Source organism: Erpetoichthys calabaricus, chromosome 9, assembly GCF_900747795.2.
Source record: "Erpetoichthys calabaricus chromosome 9, fErpCal1.3, whole genome shotgun sequence".
In the NCBI taxonomy this organism is placed as follows: Eukaryota; Metazoa; Chordata; class Cladistia; order Polypteriformes; family Polypteridae; genus Erpetoichthys; species Erpetoichthys calabaricus.
Genome location: NC_041402.2, coordinates 89853714 through 89877071, shown reverse-complemented (window position 1 = coordinate 89877071; position 23358 = coordinate 89853714). Strand labels below are relative to the sequence as shown.

The window sequence follows — 23358 nt, the reverse complement described above, 5'->3', positions numbered from 1 at the left end:
AAAGGAACTTGTTCACCCCTGGTTTGTCTATTCAATAAAGGCATTTATTGTGGCTACAGGAGTTATCTATCTGCGATGCAATGGCTCTTTATACTGTATTTCTGCATATTAAGATAGTTTTTATAACCATAAATTAGTTTTTGAGGGGCGGGTTGATTCAGACGGAGCACTACTGAAGGCCTAGGTGTGAAATGCACGGTCCGCCACTGCAACTGTGGGACCTTATATAGACAAGTGTGTGCCTTTCCAAATCATGTCCAATCAACTGAATTTACCACAGGTGGACTCCAATTAAGCTGCAGAAAACATCTCAAGGATGATCAGGGGAAACAGGATGCACCTGAGCTCAATTTTGAGCTTCATGGCAAAGGCTGTGAATACTTATGTACAGGTGCTTTCTCAATTTTTTTATTTTTAATAAATTTGCAAAAATCTCAAGTAAACTTTTTCACGCTGTCATTATGGGGTGTTGTGTGTAGAATTCTGAGGAAAAAAATGAATTTAATCCATTCTGGAATAAGGCTGTAACATAACAAAATGTGGAAAAAGTGATGCGCTGTGAATACTTTCTGGATGCACTGTAAGCTATCAACCCTATTGGAGTGTGTGCATGCATGTGTTAGACTGAGGATTGTGACAGTGTATGAGAGCCACAGCTGAGAAGAGACAGGAAAGGGGAATGTGCACTGTGTACAGCGCGTGGCCGCACCCATCACACATGATGTGCAATGGGCGATGCCTTGGCACCACAGAGGTTTTTACAGTGGCTGGAGTGTCAATTCTGCCAGCAAACCCCAAGTTTTCCTTGCATGTTGGAGAGCCGCTTGCAGGGCCAGATGTGGGTTAACGTCATACCCAGGACGAAGCAATTGCAGTTAAGGATCTTGCTCAAGTGCCCAAAGAAGTGTTCCGACAGTTGCAGGATTCGAACCAATGACCGCCAGCAAATCCTTACCACCAGAGCCACCACTCTGCTTAAGAATAGACAGGGATGCATCTTAAATTTAGAAGTGTTTGAGATTGAAAAGGTCTAAAAATATACATCTGTTTCACTCATTTGCTGGTGATTTTACCAAAACAGTTTAACTAAAACCATTTGTAGGTTACACATTACGCAACACAGTTTACACATGTAGTTAAATTTTATACATCCCTACTAAACACAGATGGATGTTAATTTGCCTTTGAGTGATCTGCCTCTTTATGTAAAAATGAAAGTGATTTCAAAAAAGTTTTTATTTTGTGTGTTACAAGCATGGTATGGATGATGCCCGCATCACCCGGGCTATTTCTCTGTGTAAGAAAGTTGTCACTTGTTTTGTTTTGTCTGTTACATAATTTGTTATTTGCTCAAAGTCGTAGATGTTTGTACAGGACTACATACAGGAGGAAGCACTTTGGTAAAGAAAGAACTCTTTACTTCCACTTTTTAAAGAGCAAGTTGGCCTTTTGTTATTTTTGCTCTGTATCTTTTCTGTTTACCTCTTCTTAATTTCACAGCTGTGAGTCTTTTGTTATGCAGGAAAAGAACATTATTTTATTCAAGGAGCATTATTACTTAATATATGTTAACAGTTTATTTTTAAGCCATTTGTCATGTTCATCCACAGCTGTATGTTAATAAAAGTGTCTGTGTGACAATTGAGACATGTGGCTTTGACTCAGAACTGTCTTTTTGTTATTACTTTATGGGAAGAAAAAAAAAATCTATATATATAATTCACTAAGCCAGAAGACAAGTAGCCGACCATGGAAAGCACGCCGGAAGGGGCATGGATTCACTAAGCCGCCAACAAGTAAGACACCCATGGCGCACGCAGGAAGGAGCCACGCCCACCAACTCTAAGACCATTGGATGCGACAACAACTCGCAGAGCCACGCCCACCAACTCGGACGCGACGACACAGAAAAAACTGCGTCATTTATATTCGTCTGTCGTAGAGGCCACATGCACCGCCAAGCCACGTTGACTGTTCATAGAGGCATGTTTCTCGTGGAGGTGAATCACGATATGCAGCGTGAAAAACGGTTTGCGAGGGGTATCCCATGGGATCCTTAAAACAATCCTTTACAACTGAGGTTAAAACACAATGAAGTAAGCAGTCTTTAAAAACCAATACGCCCTGTGCCTCTGTTTCATTACCGTCGGCTATCCTCCAATTGTAAGTCACGGACAATTGCATGGTTCCCTCTCAAAACACAATGAAGGAAGCAGTCTTTAAAAATCAATAAGCCCTGTGCCTCTGTTTCATTAGCGTCTCACCTGCTTCATCCAATGGTCTTAAAGTTGGTGGCCGGGGCTCCGTGAGCTGCTCTTGCGAGCAGGCACATGACCAGGGGGTGTGTAAGCTTAGAGAACGAGGGTGGAGGGGGGAGGACCAGGTAAGAAGAGGCATGTTTGTCGCGGAACTGAATCGCTGAATGACCGTGCGACGACAGTCGGCTGGCAAAAACTGGCCGACAAAAGCGTGTGCATTATACTTACTGAAAGGAGCGTTACGGATTTTGCAAATGTTCATTTTTTTCCTTCCTTTTAGACAACTGTGTCTTTCCGGAAATGTTCAGCAATCAATATATTATTTTGCTATCTATCTATCTATCTATCTATCTATCTATCTATCTATCTATATTTTCACACCAGCTTCTTTTATGTTAGGGCGGTGGGAACAAAGGCTGTACTGTTAGCCCCAGGCATTTACCTATATAGCACGTTTTCATATAAATGATGTAACTTAAAGTGCTTTGCAAGATAAAGAAAGAAAAGTTTCGAAAAACAAAAATAAAAATAAGATGAGGCAATAATAAAGAATAAAGTAAGGTCCAAAAAAAAAGCAACACTCCAGAGGGATGGAGAAAAGAAAAGAAAATCTGCCAGGGTTCCAAGGCCTTGAGACTGCCCAGCCCCCACTGGGCATAGTACATGAAACAGACAACCCTGAGCACACAGCATGTCATATAGACACATACACCTAAAATTGGTGTTTACACCTCGGGGTTTCTTGGCCACTTTTGAGTCATTGGTGGCAGTCTTTGGGTCAAAAGCACGCGAGACTTGTTCAAAGTATACTGTAATCCACCCACTCCTGCCACAGAAAGGATCAATACAGCTATGCAAGATATGTTTCATCCCATTTTTTAATTGCGCTCATCTCTGACTTCTGGGTTCAGGATAAAACAAATCACATGCCGTGTTTGATTCCTTTGGTGGTGGGGTGCATGTGTGTTTGTGGGAAGTTATGCCAGGAATATGGCAGTAGCTGAAACACCTTTTTTTCCCTCTCATGAATCACGACACGAAAACATAAGTGGCATGATACAGGGACACTCGATCGCAGGGGGCTAATCACATGAAACTTTGAGAGGCACAGGTACAGTGTAACAGTATTCACAGGTATGCTTGGAAACTTAAGAGCTCAGTAAACTAACATAGGGAGAATGTTCAGCAGACAGCATCTGCATTTGGTAGTTGAATCTATGACGCCTGAACTGTACAACTACATACTGCGGCACTTCAAAGTTATACCAAAACCAGCATTTACAAATCAATTGTAGTAGCAACTCCTTCACCAAAGGCGTCATTCTCCATAGAGTCAAAACTATGAAAGAATCGGACTAGAAAATTGTGCATAACGATGTGTAAAGATGAGCTGTTGCAGAAGCCATTTGTTTCAGATCTTTTACACTCAGCTGTGACATGTAGTATGAATGGCCAATCACTGACAACTACACATCATTAGAAAGGGCTGAAACTCAGTTATACAATGGTAATGAGCCTTTCACTGTATGTCGCTTAATATGCAAATCACATATTATAATAATGAAATAGAGCAGACAACATTAAAACTTAGGATTTACTTGAAAGAAGACAACTTTTGGTATATAAAAGTACCATTATTGCTTTTGAATGACACATGAGGTTACTGCAACATAAACAAAAAACTTTAAGTACAGGTCACCTCGTGCATAAGTGGTTAACCCATTAGTCCACACACCTTACATGATATCTCTATAAGAAATGGCCTCTCATATTATTACAGTTCCAAATACTATGAAGCACTCCCACCCCAAAGGGCCCCCACTCCCCACTCCTAATGCAGTTTCCTGTTTATAAATCTTTTTTTTTTCCCCAGAAAATTGTTTTTTTGTTTCCCTTAAATTTTCACACTTTACACCAATACTGACAAAAGTATTATTATTATTATATTACGTGTATATTCACATATTTTATGTTTACATGCTTTGCCAAAAGCCCACAGGCTCAACTACCAATATTGTTATTAAGTTGACAAATTAAAAAAAATAATAATAATTTGATTGTATTTTTTCCTTGGTATTTCTGTCTTTTTTCGTTTCACCACTACACAGCTGGATCAGACCTGCTGGCATTCTTATATTAGAAGGTACATTTAACTTTCAAAACAAAAGATCTGTACTGTTCATTAAAAAAAAGAAGAAATATCAGGCCAAAATATATGGATGGTTTTCATTTGAGCTGTACCATTTTAACTAAACCCAAATGGCCAGCTACAGACTCACAGGCATTAATATTCAAAGTGGACAAAAAAAAAAGTTGAAGACCTTGGGGGAAAAACTCAAAGCAAAACAACTGCAAATTTTAAGATGTGAATATATGAATTCAGTTTTCCACTTGATAATAAAAATGATTACTCTCTCTACTTAATAATGGTTGAATTTTTTTAAGCAGGCACATTCTTCATCAATACACACCAAAAGACACAGTGACTCTGCACATCATTTAGAATTGACAGGAACCAGCATTTCTTCTAACAGATTAAGAAATAAATTAATTTCAGAAAAAGTATAAAAACATTACAAACCAACAAAACCCTTCAACAGTAAAGAAAAAGGATTTTTTAATATTTGCACATGTTACCTTGTGGCTAAAATGCATGAATAAATAATTCCAACCACCAATTATTATTTTTAATATGTTTTCATGGTTTTTAAAACATCTAAATCTGAAAGAAACATTTTTTTGCTACGCTAGACTGAATTTGATTTGATTACCTGCATGACATTTAGAGTCAAACACTTGTGTAAGGACAGCTCACTGTAAATAGTATGCTATAATCAATGCATATCATTATTGTAAAATAGCAAAATCATTCTCTAAGATAAAATTTTGCTATGTTGTGTAAATAATCAAACAACAGTACAATTATGTAATTTACAAATGTGCTTAAAATTAACTGTAACTAGGGAGGCACTGTGCCATGATATTTAGCACTACTAGCCTACCTCACAACTTAGAGAGTTTGAGTTAAAATTCCAACCTAGTCAGTGTCGTTGAGGAATCTGGACAATGATAAGTGCCCTTATAAGTTTTCTTTGGTACTCTGGTTTCCTGTCAAATCATGGAAGAATGTGTGCTTGATTAGTACGCATCCATAATTTGGTTAGGGAGGCTACAGTGTGCTACAACAGCAGTCACCAACCATTCGGACCTCACGGACCACTAAACTCACAATTTTGATCCTTGCAGACCACTAACATGAATTTCTTTTTTAAAAAGGTACAAACAGCTATAAAATAGTGATCATAAAACTTACATTTATTAATGTGAAAAGGTAATTACACTTGTTTAATTACAACAATTAAAAACAAAGCTTGTTTAATTATAACAAAATTTAAATTTGAAAATAATTTGAAACAACAAAATTATTAATGTGGTATTTGTTGTTCCTTGTTTGAAATTAGTTTATGGATTCTTGGTTCTAATGACGAGGATGTATTTTAAGCAGACAGCAGTATTTGTTTTTGATTGCCGTAACAGAGGAAAATGTCTTTTCACACAAGTAGGTTGTTGTGAATGGAATCAAGATTTTAATGGCCTTTTCACTCAGAACTGGGTTCTCACTTTTTATGAGGAGCAAAAAATAAAATCTTGATGGGGATAAGTGAAAGTTAGCTTTGGGACTGTTGTCGAATGACAGAATGATTAGGTTTTCCTTTTTGTTCATGCTGAAGTTGGTATCTTCAATTTTTGACGAAAATGAGTTCATTATCCACATATTGCAATGTCTGGTGTCAGTGAGCTGCTGAAGAAGGGTTATTACCTGTCAGTTGACATCCTTCTCTTTCACATACTCACCAAGATTCAGCTAATCGTGTTTCCCACAGCAATATTTTCTTTTGAAATGCGTCCATTTTACCTACAATGTGAACACGTCTGTAAGCTGTCCTTGCAAGGAGGTGTTCAGCTCATTTAACAAAGAAAAAATATCTGCCAGACATGCAAAAGCTTAGCTAACCACTCATTACTGGAAAAGAGATCTTGGGACTTCAAATTATTTTGCTGCTGGAAGAATAGTTTTACTTCTTTGCACAGGTCAAACAATTGGATTAGTATTTTACCTCTCGACAGCCATCTCACCTCAGTGCGAAGAAGATGATGAGTATGTTGAGAGCCCATTTCTTATCAAAATGCCTCAAATATTTAAGAATGGAGAGGTTTGTACTGAATTTCATTTACAATTTTAATTACATCAGAGAGTACTTAATGTAGTCCTGGAGATATTCTTTTTGCCATAAACAATGTCCAGTCATGCTTGCAATACCGTCTGTGCATAACCCGACACATTTCTTCCATTCAATACAGGGTCTCAGGAAATAACCATTAAGTGCAGCAAAAATCTCTGAGCTGTTTTTTTTTTTACCTCAGCAAGTTGAGCAAACAGAGGAGTTCTTCCTTTAACTCTCCTTGGCACTCAAGCCTCACAAAACAAAGAAGAACAGCCTTGTTAGTTATGTCTGTTGATTTATCAAGTTGAATTGAATAAAATGTTGAATATTTCACCATTTCAATCACTTGATTTTCAATATCTTCGGCCATGTCTTCAATTCTATGCTTCACAGTGTTAGCGGACATAGGAATTACTTTCAGGTTCTAGACAGTCTGTTTCCCCAAAACCTCTTTACAAGCTTGTAACAAGCAAGGCTTAATTAATTCTTCTCCAGTCGTATATGTTTTTTTCATTTTTGCGATTTGAAGTGCTATCAAAAATGAAGCCTTCACTAAGGAGTTATCTTCAACAGTCATTTTTGCTAATGGACTTACTTGCTTTTGCATGTTTTCATGCATTCTTTGAAAATATTAAACTGGCTTCTTAGCTAAATCTGGGTATTTTGACTGCAAGTACCTGCTGAGTTTCAAAGGTTTTGTGGCATCATTGGATAAGCTCTCAGAACACACAACACAAAGCAGCTGTGGATCCAGCTTACTTCCAAGTTCTTGAATAAAGCCAAACTTTAAATAGTCTTCATCTATTTTCTTTCTCTCTGCCTCCAGTTCTATTTTCCTTCCTGATGGTGCTTGACAGGGGCTGTGGAGGCTTCGATTCATTGACCAACTCACCGTTTTACACGAAGAATTACCAAAAAAGTGCAAGATGCTTGCTTATTTTTTTCTCACTCATTTTTTCATTTTGGGTGCTATTTTGGTCATTTTTGGTTTATTGTTGTAATTGTGGTAATAAAAAATACCTAACCTTTATTTTATTCAGAACTAAAACCAAAAAAGAAATAAGATACTTATCAAAATCAAGATCTTCAATACCATTAAATATCACACTGTACAGATTTAAAATAAAACAATAATATCATCAATGGCATTCACCTATAAAGAGTATCGTGAGGAATAAAAACCAGTATAGTGTTACAGGCAAAAATAAAATGTTAATGTAAGGAACTTCAACATTTCATTAATAATTTGTTTTATCAATTTTCATTTTTTCAATTTTATATAATAAAATTGAAATAATGTTCAAATTTCTCCATGGACCACCAGTTGGCAATTGCTGTGATAGAGTATCTACTGTAAGTCCCTTCAAAAAAGAAAGCAGAAGATTGTTAGATGTACAGTAACCACTGTTTTATCAGGTACACATATTCCACTGATTTAGGGGAAATATGTAGAAAGCAGGAATTTCAGTAAAATCCTCTTCTCTACTGAAAAGATACTGCATGTTTGTAGGTATTAGATAGAAGTTATCTCAAGTAGACAACACCATAAACTTTTTTTTTACAAGTTGATAATTTACATTGCTGTGTAAAAATATTTCAGCATGAACTTGGTTGCATTATAAAAAAGTATTCTAAATACACACTGCTATTTATTGATTCCAGATGACATCGGCATATGGCACAGTAAGTCCCAAAATGAAAGCAAACCAAATACAATGAGAAAAAGCTAAAAAAATGCACACATGGAGTAACATGAAGATGCAGAGAAATTACAGTATCACATAAATACTAAATCATTATAATTTGAAGTTGTTTTTAGCTTAACATATATATTGAGAATATGCATGCATTTGGACTACATGCTTAAAGAGAGGCTTAGAGAGTCACACTTAGGGAGCTTTTCCTCTGCCATTAATTTCTAAAAACAGTTAGTACTTTCATTGCTTGCATTTCTTACATTTACAGTTATGAAGAGCATTTCACTTACCCGCTAGGACTTTACGAAGCAGGAGAACTAAGTTGAAGTTGTAGAAGATCTCACAAAGAGCTGATGTGACAGTGAGTTCCCAGCCTTGTGCAAGACTCTGCTGGTGTTTGAGTGACTTATATTAGGTCAACACCACAATTCCCAACTTTGAATAGAGAAAATGGCACAAACTAACAGCTGCATTTGCTCGATCTTATTGCCCAGAGGAAGTCATATTACTTGGCTAGGAATTGCAGGTATGACTCACTCAGGACTTCTGAGCAGAGTCTGAAATTTCACATTGCACCACAAAATATTCCAAGGTCAATAAAATTTGGTAGCCAATCAACTTTCACAATTTTCTAAATTTCACAATAGTTTTCTTATAATGGAAAATGTCTAAAGCAAATATGCACCTTTGTTCTTTTTTCACTATTTTATAAACTGGGTCTTTATAATGGGAAATTATAATTGGCGTGGCCCGGAGTTATCATGTGTTATTCACGTAAAAAATTAAACGATAGAAACAAAATAAATACAGTGCATACCTTGATAGATGTATAAATGATCCAATCATATTCGGCATTGGAAATGATCGCCTTCTTCTTGCAGACACAGATCAACATGGTGCTCCATATTACTAAAGGTATCCACAAGCATTGTAGGGGTGATGGCAGCAATTTCCTGTTCCATGTTTTGCTGTAACTGTTCATTGTTGCCTCACTCATTTGTACCATTTATCCAGGAATACTGTGATCTTTATTTCATTTGGATTGCTTCATTATTGAGACAGTAATACATCATAACTTGGGGCCTCACCTGTTAGAATCACCCAGTAGTATGTTGATGTCCCAGAATAGAATATTGGGATGGGAATGGTTAAAATCTTTATATGGCACCTTCTAAACATCTTTTGAATATTATAAACTATTGTAATGCTGTGTATTTTAATTCACTAGAAAAGTTCATTAAATGAAATGAAACTGTAGGTTGAAACCATTTTGACACTGGGACTGTACAGAAAATTCAGTCAATGTTCCAATATATATATATAAATAAACAAAAAAGACAGAATACAAACATTTAGAAAAATGTTTATCAAAGGAGCTTGTAAGACAAGGAAAGCAAATATAATCATGATATCAGTATCAGTTAAATAACTCTGTAAATATTTGCCACTAGATACAATCATCAGGTCAGGTCATAATGGGGAGCATGAAATGACACAGCATGTTACTGCACCCACCACACGACAAAACAGCTCAGGATCACAGTTGGTAACCCCCCCAGGCAGACTTGCAGTTCAGTCCCACCTTCTGGAAATGACTATCCATCTACTGTAGCCAGGTTTTAGTGGGTGTTCCTTTGGTCTGGTCCAACTGCTCAGGTCCTCAACAATGAGGATCCTATGAGATGGATCACCCTCAGGGAATCGCTCCACATGACAGTAGTGCCGTAACTGGTGCTCTCTTATAATGCAGGTAATGTGTCTCATTCGGAACTTCAGGAGCAACTGTTTGTTCAACACAAAGTCAATCCAGTGGTACCCATGGATTCTCAGAAGAGACACAGCACCGAAGGAGTCAAGACTGTGTCTCAAGTTACTGGATAGCGTCCATGTCTCGCAACCATATAGCAAAACAGGAAGCACTAGGACTCTAAAGACTTTGGACCTTTGTCCTTTTGTAAAGATATCGGGAGTGCAAAGACACTCCTTTCCAGTGACCTCATGACCCCCATACTCTCGCAATCCATCTACGGAATGTTGATGCTGAGGTAAGTAAACCTCTCCTGGTTGACACTCTCTCCACACACAGACACACTGCTGATGGCTATGCCCAAGAGTTCATTAAAGGCCTGGATCTTGTTTTTTATCCAGGATACTGTGACGATGCGGGTTCGCTCCAGGTTCCCATGCAGCTTCAGGGAGCTCTTGAACACGATACCGTCAGTAATGTCACCAATGAGCTTGGCAGTGAGGCATAACAATGAAACAAGGGTTGGTGTAAAAGTGACAAGTGCTTTTATTAAAACCAACAAAACAAAACAGTGTCCAAATAAATAAAGTGCAGTGTCTCTCAAATATCCATAAAAAATAATCCATAAAAACGAGTGATGAGTGGAGGTTAAAATTCAACAGAAAAACTTTTTTAAAAACAACAAAGTTAAAACAATGGCTGGAAGCTGTCCTTTTTTAAAAACCCAATGCCTTCTTCGTTCAACTGGCAGCTCCCCTGCCTCTCCCATATGGGTCCTGCAACAGGTGAGTCACCCTATCAGCAGGTGCAGCTGACCTTACTTCTGTCCGGTTGCCTTCCGTCCCCTGGCTCCGTACAGCTACCTTAATGGACCAAGACTTGGGTTCCCCAACGGCCAGGGCGCTCACGCTGAGGCTCACCCTTCTAAGTCTCCTCGACTCCCGTTGCCTTCCGCAGGGAGTCATCCATACTGCCGGTCACTCCAGCTCTTAGAAACCATTCAGCTTGAGCGACCACTTCCAACTGCCCCTCCTCTAGTGTTGGCCACAAACTGCTCGTGAGGGGCTCTCCACTTCAGCTGCCTGCATTTACCAGCAAACCTGCTCTCTTGCTCGCTCCTGCACCGGCTTTCAACACCTCCAGCCTTCTTCTTCCCTTAACCTACGTCCAATTCTTTCCTGTTCCTTTCCTCTCTACTAGCCGCCTCAGGCTTCTATATATTACGGGGACGTGGATCAGCTGTGGCAATCAGCAGCTCCCGGGAACAATTACGGATGCGGACAACTCCTCACCTGTGCACTTAAGCGAGAATCGCCCGCATTACGAATCACCCCAGGAACCAATCTGCCACACTTACCACACCCCCTCTCTAAGCCACAAGAGTGGCGATTATTTATTTTAAAAACTGACCCTTTTGACATGAGCTGTAGACCCTCTATACCACAGATACTCGCAAGCCCAGACACTCAGACTCCTCGCTCAGTCTCTCGAGTGCCCCGATCAGAGCCTCCATTGATTCTGCAAAGATCACAGCATCATCGGCAAAGTCAAGATCAGTGAATCTTTCTTTACCAACAGATGCCCTACAGCTACTGGACCCCACAACCCTCCCCAGGTACCCAGTCCATGCAAGCACTGAACAGAGCAGGAGCCTCCACCTTACAGGACACCCCGATGAACCCCAGAATCAACTGGGAAGAATGCAGGGGTTCTGCCTTCTCTCTACAAACCACTCACAGAACCAATGTACAGGCCGGCCATGATATCAAGCAACTTCAGGGGGATCCCACGAAGATTTAGGATGTCCCACAGGGCAGCTCGATCAACTGAGTGAAATTCTTTACAAAAATTGACAAAGGCTGCAAAGACACTCTGCCGATATTTGTGTTCAATGAGAACCCCTAGTGTCAGCATATGGATGATGGTAGATTTCTTGGGTATAAACCAAGAATGCTCCAGTCCCTGGCAGGTGAGCAAGTGGTCATGCATCCTATTGAGGATGACACTTACCCAGCACCCAAAGCAAGTTTTTTTTTTTCCCCTGTAGTTGCTGCAATCTAGGCAATCACCCTTCTCATTCCAGATAGGTATGACAAGTCCCATTTTCCAGTCATTTGGGATGTTGCCCGTCTCTCAAATTGAAGCAAAGATTGCCTGCAATGCCAAGAGGACAGCCTTGCCACCGGCCAGGAGAAGTTCACCCCACATACCACAGATCCCTGCTGCCTTTGCTACTCTCAGCTGATTAACCATCTGTTCAATATCAGTGGACTAGGTGGTTTACAGCTAATTGGAGGATCAGCCTCAAGAACCGTGGGCCCAGAGATGTACAACGTCCTAGCCAGAGGATCAGCTTTAAATAGCTGCTCAAAGTAGCCAACCCAGTGAGTCACAACTGCAGAGTCATCCATAAGGACCGTTCCATTACCTGCCCTGACTGCAACTCTCCCAAGTAACAGATTTAGATGAGCATAATGCTTTGATTCCTCTGTAAGCAGGACATGGGTCACTAGACCATAGATGGTGGTCACTTGCTCACAGATTCCCCTAACAAACACCTCCTTATCTGCCCTCAGAGCACTCACAGCTGTCCTTCTCACTTCGCAGTACAGACCGGAATTGCCATCAAGCCATGCGCTGAGACTCCCCTCAATAATTTCCAGGGTGCTCTGCGAAATTAAACGCCTCCTTCTGGTAAAACCAGCAACACCAACACAACCCTCTGCAGCCTTCATGGTCTTTTCACGGAAAGTCTCCAACATCACATTAGGATCAGCAGTCACACCCAATCTGCAAGTTCCTCACACAAACTGTGTGTCAACTCATTAGACACAGCCTGATCTTGTAACCTGGCCAAGTCCAACCTCATTCTCCTAGTAGGCAGTAGCCTACTGGACCTAAGCTGGATCTTCAGAGTAACAACAACAGGTCTGTGGTTAGAATTCACAAACTAGGGACTTCTGTAGACCTTGCAGTTCTGTAAAAGCCTCCAGCATCTACCCACGAGGTTGTGATCCATCTCCTTCACCATACCACCAGCACTGGAGTATCAAGTCAAACAATACGGCTCAGGGCCCTGGAACCAGGATCCAGTGATCCGCAGCCCCAGATCTTTTGCAAAGTCAAGGAACATGGAGCCATTTCCACCATGGTCACCAGTCCCATGGGGAAAGACACAATCCTCATAGCCTGCCCTGTCAGTTCCAGTGGTCACATTGAAGTCACCCATGACCAGAGAAGTGTCACATTATGGGCACCTATCAACCACAGTGCAAAGTTGCAAATAGAATGTCTCCCTCACCAAGACACACTCATCGCAGTCAGAGCATACACCAAGACAACAGATAAGGCACCCAGAGAGTGACATTCCTAAAACGCTCCCATTACTGATATTCAGTTACTTTAAGAACAAATTAAGAAAATGGAAAATTCAACAACAAAAGCTACATGATAACATGACTAAACAGAAGCCATTTTATTCTGTTGAGTTTTCAGATTCATTGTCAATTTAAAGTTTCATACAGCAGTAAAATTATTATTGCCTAATCAGGTCCAATAAAACATAACTCATCAGCACCAATGTGCATTGAAATACACACACTCAAAATACTGCATATTCAGAGGCATTAATTTTCTAAGTTCACAAATTTCATATTAGCAAAAGATTTTAAAACAGATTTTATATTTTAATACATTCATTTATTTTACTCTCTATTATGTAATACAGGCAGTCCCCGGGTTATGTATGAGATAGGGACTGTAGGTTTGTACTTAAGTTGAATTTGTATGTAAGTCGGAACAGGTACATTATTTTAACAAATGCTATTGTTGACCGACTGTAACCAAGTGCTCTGCCAATGAATGGTGGAGTTTCACCTCTCTCTGAACTTTTTATTATTTCTACTTTATTTTCCATAGCGATGGTTTTTCTCTTCTTTACTGTATCACCAGCACTTGCATCAGATTTGTGGTTCAGAGACATTCTTGAAGGGTGAAGACAAAAGGTTAAGATAAGCTCTTCTGCACAGCACTGTACACGCTATCACAGCAAGAAGGCACCAGTCATCAACACATCTGATGTATAGGGTGGTCCAGATCTAATTATGCAATTTTCATTACACTATAACTTACTCAGTTTATTACATAGAAAATCACCCGAAAAATCCCGGACCATCGAGAAGTATGCAAACTGATGACATGAAGAATCGTCTTCACGCCGAACTGGAATTGTCCCTGCATAAATCAAAGTCATCCAGACGATTTGGATCTGCACAATTAGATCAGGCCCAACCTGTACTGACAAGAGACAACGTCCTGCTATGTGCGTAACAGTACAAGAGAATGAGAATGAACGGGGGCAGCGAGGGGCGGTTCATCACCAGCCCACCACACAGTCACCTCCACTACAGTATGCTGCCTGCAGTGTTTGCCCACCACCACCCCATTCAACACGCAGCCATCCAAGGCACACTACAATGCTACCCCCCGCCGCCCCGTTCACCCTCAATGGCTTCTGTTCAGCCACAACCGGGTCACCACTTGCAGCATTAACAGCCGCCCACCTAGAATGAATGGGGCAGCCGTTTGTGGTGGGCGGACAGTGAAACCGCTTGCCGCCGGAAGCCACCCAAGGGACACTACACTGCGCGAGCAGCGAAATCGTCCCCCTCCAGCCACCGCTTGCAGCGTCCCTAGGCCAAAGATGACGGAGCGGCAGTTACTGAGGCGCATGCGTCACAGCTGCGGCCCCGTTAGTATGTCGTAGGTCGGATGTCCATAACCTGGGGACTACTTGTAATAAGGAAATCTGGGCATATTTCAACAGAAAATAGCACGAGACAGGAACAAACTCTGCAACAGAGGGCACAATCACATATACCATGGCCAATTATGATTCATTGGAGTCATCAGGTAAGCTGACACAATGTCCTTTAACACTAGAATTTCTGAAGCCTAAGAAAAAATTTGTAATGCCGGGCCACCTTAAATTCCCTCGCACCTCCTCATCAGCATCTTTTGTTTTGCAGATGTATCGATCAGCACTGGCAGCAGGCAGCCTTCCATCCCATTCCCCAACGACGCAGCTTTAGTCGTACACAACGTTCTCCCAACTCAAGTCTGTTTATCTGGGTGTAAGGTGCCTTGAATTGTATAGGGTAAACAATATATTGTTATTTGTAATGGAACACATACATTTCATGTGTATTCTGTGTCTGCAACAATCTGTGTAAATGTAGGATGACAGAAAATGCGAGTCAAGAAATGTTGAACACATAACTAGAATAGAAAATTTTTTCGTGTTCTACTAATAATTGGCAAAATGCTGACGTGAAGTGTACATTGTGTGAAGACTGAAGTACAAATATCAAACAATTTCATAAAAGACAGATACAGTATAACGAAACAAGTGCGTTTTTTTTCTACAATTTAACCAAAGTAAAAGAAATTGGGATAGGGTATGACATACACACACACAGCGTGTATGAGCAGCTATTATTATTGCTATTATAGAATAAAAACACACATTGGATTTATTTGAATCTGTAACAGCCAGTTTAAATGAGGATGAGGTTTCTGTATCGGAGAAAGAGAACAGAAGCCCTCCCTGCAAGAATCATCCACTCACACATAAGAACAACACAGCTGCACCAGGTGTAAAGGCAAAAGATGGCATTGTTCTTCAATGCAGTAGGAGGATGGGTGTCATCCTGCCAGTGAATCTGCCACATGCATGTCTTCAACGAAACAGCAGGGCCTACAGAGCTCACCAAGGTATTGTGCAAAGTCCGGTTTGTGATTATGTTTTGTGATGGCCTTTATATAAAAAAACATTTATATGTTACATATATAAAAGCCAGACCAAATGTAATTTACCTTGTAATTCACTTATCTTCCTACAGCATAAAGTCACAAGTAGACTGCAGAGCTTCCTGTGTTTGATCGACATAGGTATGCTGACAAAATACATGTGCAATGCCACTCCTTATTCAGGAAAAGATCCCAGTCATCCCACGGGAGAAAGACTTTCAGAAACTAAGGTCATAAAGCTTATGGAGCAATTTCTGAACAAAGGCACAACCGTACCAACAGTTATGTAAAGTGTGACAGGAGCTTCCACCTATGGCTAAAGTCACTTCAGTACACGAGCAAAGCAATGGTACTGAGAATGCAGACAGACTTCTTTTTGGGCGAATTGCTGCATGTCGTTGAAGACATGCATGTGGCAGATTCACTGGCATGATGACGCCCAACCTCTTGCTGCATCCATATGGTGCCATCTGTTGGCTTTATGCCTGGTGCAGCTGCATTGTTCTTATGTGTGAGTGGATGATTCTTGCGGGGAGGGCTTCTGTTCTCTTTCTCCCATGTAGAACAGTCATCTTCATCTGAGTTCACCTTTGTTACAGCATGTCTTTATTTGAAAACAACATTGTCAGATCGGGGGGGGTGCGAACGTGACTGACAGAATAAAAGTGAATAATAAAACAAAATGCTAACTTTTACAGGTACCGTAAATTTACTCCTGCTGTTACAGACTCAAATAAATCAAATTTATATTTTTATTCTGAAATAGTAATAAAATAGTAATAATAATAGCCGCTCACTACTCAAAACAGTTAATGTATGAAGGACCCGGGATCGAAACCACAACCTCTCGACTTGGAGACAGCAGCTCTTACATCCGTACCAGCCAAGCAGATGTGTGTGTCTGTGTTGGTACCCTAATTTCTTTTACTTTAGTAAATTGTAGAAAAAAGTGCACTTGTTTTATTATATCTGTGTCTATTATGAAAGTGTTTATTTGATATTTGGACTTCAGCCTTCACACATTATATACTTCACATCAGCATTTTGCCAATTATTAGTAGAACACAAAAAAATGTTTCTGTTCTAGTTACGTGTTCAGAATTTCTTGCTTCGCATTTCCTGTCATCCTACATTTACACAGATTGTTGTAGACACAGAACACACATGAAATGTATGTGTTCCAAAAAACAATGTATTATTTACCCTATACAATTCAAGGCACCTCACACTCAGATAAGCAGACTTGAGCTGGGAGAACTTTGTATATGACTAAAGTTCGATGGGGGATGGGATAGCAGGTTGCCTGATGCCGGTGCCATTCCACACATTTGCAAAACAAAAGACGCTGATAAGGAAGTGTAAGGGAATTTAAGGTGGCCCGGCATTTCACGTTTTTTTTGTAGGCTTCAGGTATTCTAGTGTTAAATGAAAGAAGAAACATTTCAGTCTTGTCTCTTCCACAGAGATTCTTAAGGATAAGAAAACAATAGTAAAATCTTGAATTTCAGTTGAAGTATTCCTTTGAAGGGTGGCACGGTGGTGCAGTGGCAGCGCTGCCTGCCTCACAGTTAGGAGACCCGGGTTTGCTTCCCGGGTCTTCCCTGCATGGAGTTTGCATGTTCTCCCCGTGTCTGCGTGGGTTTCCTCCAGGCGCTCCGGTTTTCTCCCACAGTCCAAAGACATGTAGGTTAGGTGGACTGGCGATTCTAAATTGGCCCTATTTGTGTGTCCTGCAGTGGGTTGGCACCCTGCCCGGGATTGGTTCCTGCCTTGTGCCCTGTGTTGGCTGGGATTGGCTCCAGCAGACCCCCGTGACCCTGTGTTCGGATTCAGTGGGTTGGAAAATGGATGGATGGATGGATATTCCTTTGAAAGTGTTCTGAATGAATCTATTTACTTTAGGTATTGTGACCTCTAGTAGGTGACTCTGTTACAATATAAATGTGGTAAATGTAAAATAATTTAAGATTGAATTTAAAATGTAACACACCTCAAAAATTGATACTGACCTTCACATTAGCCTGCTAGGATTTATTTTGTCACATTATTCACTGCTCCTATAAATATGTATGATATCAGAAATTTCTCCATTTCAGGTATTCGCTTTAACTTTTCTGTATGCTACATATTTAAAATACAGAAGATGAAATAACAGATGCATAAAAAATGTCTGTATTCTAAGCTGCTTAGTAACAGTGGACAAAACATGAAGCAGAAAGATCACTGTTCAGCATAACAGTGCCTCCCTTGCAGCATATTAAAACCACTTCATAATGAACTTTCCATTATAACAAAAACAAAAAAAAAAAAAGTATAGAAAATGCCAGTCACGCAACCTTAATTTTAATGAGGGAATTCCAAGAACACCTTTGTTGACTTATACTGTTCCTAACTTTCACAGTTCAGTGAAAGTAGATGGTCAACAGAGTATTTAAATACCCAAGAGCCTACACCATAGAATAGCAAAAAAAAGCTGAACACTTCAACCTTTTGCCGCATTTACATTTAATTAACTATTTATATGTTAATTTCTTAGGTGTGAAATTTACTACATAAATAATTTCCATTTAATAATTTACACTTTCTATTAACATTTTACAATGCTTGTTTGGAAGAATATATTTTTCACAGGAATTAAACCTATATAGCTACTAATACTTAACCAAGGGTTGCTTAACTTCATGTACTTTACGCTGTTTTGGTGCACATGTCAGAAACAGAGTCACGGCACTAATTAATCGTAAGGAGGCTGCTTTAAGAGCAAAGCAATAAGTTCAAAACAGCCTCAAGAGTAGCTTTCTCATCAAAATGCAAAGCTGTAGAAAAGCTTGATTGCAAGGTATGACATACAGTAGTTATATAAAGCCACCAATTGATTCTCACATGGAAAATATCTAAGATGGTGTTTTAAATAAGCCACCTACCAGAAACAACAAAGCTCATTGCTTAAAGTAAATTAAAGACTTGAAGGATGGTAGACACATAGTTGAGCTGCATTCATACTTATAAGTATAACTAATCAGACTCTTATAGCTTCCTCTTATAATCTAATAGCTAGATTCAAAGTTTACAGCAAATGATCTTAAAGATGTTAATTCCCTAAAGCTTTTTAATGCACCAAAAACATTTAGTCTATCCATCCATCTATCCATCCATCCATCCATCCATCCATCCATTCTCTTCCGCTTATCCGAGATCGGGTATGAGCTTGAGCAGAGATGCCCAGACTTCCCTCTCCCCGGCCACTTCAACTAGCTCTTCCGGGGGAATCCCGAGGCGTTCCCAGGCCAGCTGAGAGACTTAGTCCCTCCAGCGTGTCCTGGGTCTTCCCCGGGGCCTCCTCCTGGTTAGACGTGCCCAGAACACCTCACCAGGGAGGCGTCCAGGAGACATCCTGATCACATGACCGAGCCACCTCATCTGACTCCTCTCAATGCGGAGGAGCAGTGGCTCTACTCTGAGCTCCTCCCGGATGACTGAGCTTCTCACCCTATCTTTAAGGGAAAGCCCAGACACCCTGCAGAGGAAACTCATTTCAGCTGCTTGTATTCGCAATCTCATTCTTTCGGTCAATACCCACAGCTCATGACCATGGGTGAGGGTAAGAACGTAGATCGACCAGTAAATTGAGAGCTTTGCCTAATGGCTCAGCTCCTTTTTCACCACGACAGACCGATGCAGAGCCCGCATCACTGCCGCCGCACTGATCTGCCTGTCAATCTCCCGCTCCATTCTTCCCACACTCGTGAACAAGACCCCAACATACTTGAACTCCTCCACTTGGGGCAGGATCTCGCTTCCAACCCTGAGAATGCACTCCACCCTTTTCCAGCTGAGGACCATGGTCTCGGATTTGGAGGTGCTGATTTCCATCCCAGCCGCTTCACACTCTGCTGCAAAGCGATTCAGAGATAGCTGAAGATCACGGCCTGAAGAAGTGACCAGGACAACATCATCTGCAAAAAGCAGTGACCCAATCCTGAGCCCACCAAACTGGACCCTCTCAACACCCTGGCTGCGCGTAGAAATTTTCTCCATACAAGTTATAAACAGAATCTGTGACAAAGGGCAGCCCTGACGGAGTCCAACTCTCAACGGAAACAGGTTTGACTTACTGCCGGCAGTGTGGACCAAGCTCAGACACCGGTTGTACAGGGACCGAACAGCCCTTATCAGGGGGTCTGTCACCCCATACTCCCCGAGCACCCCTCACAGGATTCCCCGAGGGACACGGTCGAATGCCTTTTCCAAGTCCACAAAACACATGTAGACTGGTTGGGCAAACTCCCATGCGCCCTCCAGGACCCTGCCAAGGGTGTAGGGCTGGTCCACTGTTCCACAATTAGGACGAAAACCACACTGTTCCTCCTGAATCCGAGGTTCGACTATCCGACGGACCCTCCTCTCCAGGACCTCTGAATAAACTTTTCCAGGGAGGCTGAGGAGTGTGATCCCTCTGTAGTTGGAACACACCCTCCGGCCCCCTTTCTTAAAGAGGGGGAACACCACCCCAGTCTGCCAATCCAGAGGCATTGTCCCTGATGTCCATGTGATGTTGCAGAGGCGTGTCAACCAAGACAGTCCTACAACATCCAGAGCCTTGAGGAACTCCGGGCGTATCTCATCCACCCCCGGGGACCTGCCACCAAGGAGTTTTTTGACCACCTCGGTGACCTCAGTCCCAGAGTTGGGATAGCCCACCTCCGAATACCCAGGCTCTGCTTCCTCATTGGAAGGCATGTTAGTGGGATTGAGGAGGTCTTCGAAGTACTCCCCCCACCGACCCACAATGTCCCGAGTTGAGGTCAGCAGCGCACCATCCCCACTATATACAGTGTTGACACTGCACTGTTTCCCCCTCCTGAGACGCCGGATGGTGGACCAGAATCTCCTCGAAGCTGTCCGGAAGTCGTTCTCCATGTCCTCCCCAAACTACTCCCATGCCCGAGTTTTTGCCTCAGCAACCACCAAAGCCGTATTCCACTTGGCCTTAACAAAAAGGTCCTGTAGGACTCCTTCTTCAGCCTCATGGCATCCCTCACCACCGGTGTCCAACAATGGGTTCGGAGATTGCCGCCACGACAGGCACTGACCACCTTACGGCCTCAGCTCCGGTCAGCCACCTCAACAAGAGAGGCACGGAACATGGCCCATTCGGACTCGATGTCCCCCACCTCCCTCGGGACGTGGTCAAAGTTCTGCCAGAGGTGGGAGTTGAAGTTACTTCTGACAGGGGACTCTGCCAGACGTTCCCAGCAGACCCTCACAATACGTTTGGGCCTACCAGGCCTGACCGGCATCCTCCCCCACCATCAAAGCCAACTCACCTCCAGGTGGTGATCAGTTGACTGCTCTGCCCCTCTCTTCACCCGAGTGTCCAAGACATGTGGACTGCAAGTCTGACGACACGGGCCTAGGGTGTCCTGTTGCCAGGTGCACATATGGACACCCCTATGCTTGAACATGGTATTCATTATGGATAATCCATGACGAGCACAGAAGTCCAATAACAAAACACCACTCAGCTTCAGATCAGGGGGGCCATTCCTCCCAATCACGCCCTTCCAGGTCTCACTGTCATTGCCCACGTGAGCATTGAAGTCTCCCAGCAGAATGAGTGAGTCTCCAGAAGGTGTGCCCTCTAGCACCCCCTCCAGGGACTCCAAAAAGGGAGGGTACTCCAGACTGTTGTTCAGCACATACGCGCAAACAACAGTTAGGACCTATCCCCCCACCCGAAGGTGGAGGGAGGCTACCCTCTCATCTACTGGGGTGAACCCCAATGAACAGGCTCCAAGTCAGGGGGGAATAAGTATGCCCACACCTGCTCGGCATCCCTCACCGGGGGCAACTCCAGAGTAGTAGAGCCTCCTCTCAAGGAGATTGGTTCCAGAGTCCACGCTGTGCATCAAGGTGAGCCTGACTATATCGACTATATAGCCGGAACTTCTCAACCTCGTGCACTAGCTCAGGCTCCTTCCCCTTCAGAGAGGTGACATTCCACGTCCCAAGAGCCAGCTTCTGTAGCCAAGGATCGGACTGTCTCATCCCTCACCTAGGACCAGTTTGCCTTGGGTGACCCTACCAGGGGCATAAAGCCCCCGACAACAGAGCTCCTAGGATCATTGGGACACGCAAACCCTTCCACCACAATCAGATGGCGGCTCAAGGAGGAGCATTTAGTCTACTGAATGTGAAAATTCACAAATAAGATTAAAATATACAATAAAGATTTAACTTCAAAATAAAAGTAATTTAAAACATCCAGTGTGAAATCAGGAAAATGGTATTATTGCCTCTGGCCTAGAAATTGCTATGATGTCTGTTTAGAGTGAGTATGAGTAAGATTTTGGTATTTGGTACACTGTATTAATCCCTGAGGCAATATTGTCTTTTTGCATGACCTTTGGGGATGAGAGCGCAGGGTCAATAATTGTACAGTACCACATAGCAATTTTCCGGTTAAGATCAAGGGCCCAACTGAGTAGGATCCCTTCTAGCAGTGTATATTGAAGTTGTATTATTTGCTGGGCAGATGTTTTAAATAATATTTGAATAAGATAATAGAAGGAACGGACTATATGTTTATGCTGCATTCAAATGTGTCTTCATTATTCAATGCAGGAGTACTTTTGGTATGTCAACACACTATCCAGCCTTTCAGCCTCCTCTCCAACCTAAGCCACTTGGGCACACAACTGTAGAGCCAAGGAAAACTCTGAAAAATAAAAAGGGTTGTTCCTGCTGTAGAAGAGACCCCTGTATGAAAATGTTGGTGTGATGCCTCTATATTTTTTAACATATATTAATTTCATTTGTTTATTTATTTATTTTTTATCTATTTTTTTACATATTTTACAGAATGCCCTGTGGAAGCTGGGTGGCCTTTCAGCATATGAACCCCTGGAGGTTTATTTTATCCAGCATCTCGTCACCTAAAGTTTTCCTTTTCCTCTCTAACAATCAGACCATAGTATCGGAATTACAGTTATAACCATTAGAGACTTAAAAATAAGTTTAGTTAATAGCAGTTTAATTCATACTTAAGGATGCTACGATTTATTTTACTTATTTGTTTATTGTGTATTTATTTACAGTCATATGAAAAACTTTGGGAACCCCTCTCAGCCTGCATAATAATTTACTCTACTTTCAACAAAAAAAGATAACAGTGGTATGTCTTTCATTTCCTAGGAACATCGGAGTACTGGGTTGTTTTCCAAACAAAGATTTTTAGTGAAGCAGTATTTAGATGTATGGAATTAAATCAAATATGAAAAACACTGTGCACAATTTTGCAATTTTGCTGATTTGAATGCATGTAACTGCTCAATACTGATTACTTGCAACACCAAATTGGTTGGATTAGCTCGCTAAGCCTTGAACTTCATAGACAGGTGTATCCAATCATGAGAAAAGGTATTTAAGGTGGTCAATTGCAAGTTGTGCTTCCCTTTGATATTCCTCTGAAGAGTGACAGCATGGGATCCTCAAAGCAACTCTCAAAAGATCTGAAAACAAAGATTGTTCAGTATCATGGTTTAGGGGAAGGCTACAAAAAGCTATCTCAGAGGTTTCAACTGTAAGCAAATGTAATCAGGAAATGGAAGGCTACAGGCACA

At 41.5% G+C, this 23358-nt stretch overlaps 1 protein-coding gene across 5 annotated transcripts in view; it reads right to left on the bottom strand.

The window, feature by feature from the left end:
• Nucleotides 1-23358, bottom strand: part of chst6 (carbohydrate sulfotransferase 6) — a 173435-nt gene that overhangs the window by 68820 nt on the left and 81257 nt on the right. Inside the window, exon 1 of one of the 5 annotated variants that reach the window (XM_051932011.1) lies at nucleotides 8472-8493. The exons of the other annotated variants lie outside the window; for them this stretch is intronic. The gene's annotated coding sequence lies outside the window, so the exon portion shown is untranslated. Of the gene's footprint in view, nucleotides 1-8471; nucleotides 8494-23358 lie in introns of those variants that run through there. 5 annotated transcript variants of the gene reach the window in all.